The following is a 427-nucleotide window of genomic DNA, read 5'->3' as shown; positions in this document are numbered from 1 at the left end:
TTTATCCGATTCTCTACTTGTTTTATAGATAACTTTAGTGTTGATTCTACTCACCCATAAGTCTTTGATTTTTGAGTTTGAGCTAAAATTTCTTTATTTGATCTGTCAACATTTATCTTCCTTTTCTTTACCACAAAAGCACCTTAGTATTGTATTAACAAGTTGAAATTATTGTATTAATTTTGATCAATTGCACATTCATCTGGATTTTCTCAGTTTGTCAAAAGTTGGAATCCAAGAAGATAACAACATACAAAGAGGTAAAACTCTCTTCTCCATTAATAATTTGTGACGTAAACTGTGAGTTGTTTATCTAGGCCAAAGATTTGTTGTGGTATTAAAATTTTCAGTTGCAATGTGAGTTTATCTGTTTTTAATGTTATACAGAGAGAAGAAACAACTATTAGCGATGTTGGAGGTGTATACA

The sequence above is a fragment of the Camelina sativa genome, chromosome 17, assembly GCF_000633955.1.
Source record: "Camelina sativa cultivar DH55 chromosome 17, Cs, whole genome shotgun sequence".
Taxonomy (NCBI): domain Eukaryota; kingdom Viridiplantae; phylum Streptophyta; class Magnoliopsida; order Brassicales; family Brassicaceae; genus Camelina; species Camelina sativa.
The sequence above is the reverse complement of the archived record's forward strand: the minus strand, read 5'-3'. Positions refer to the sequence as shown.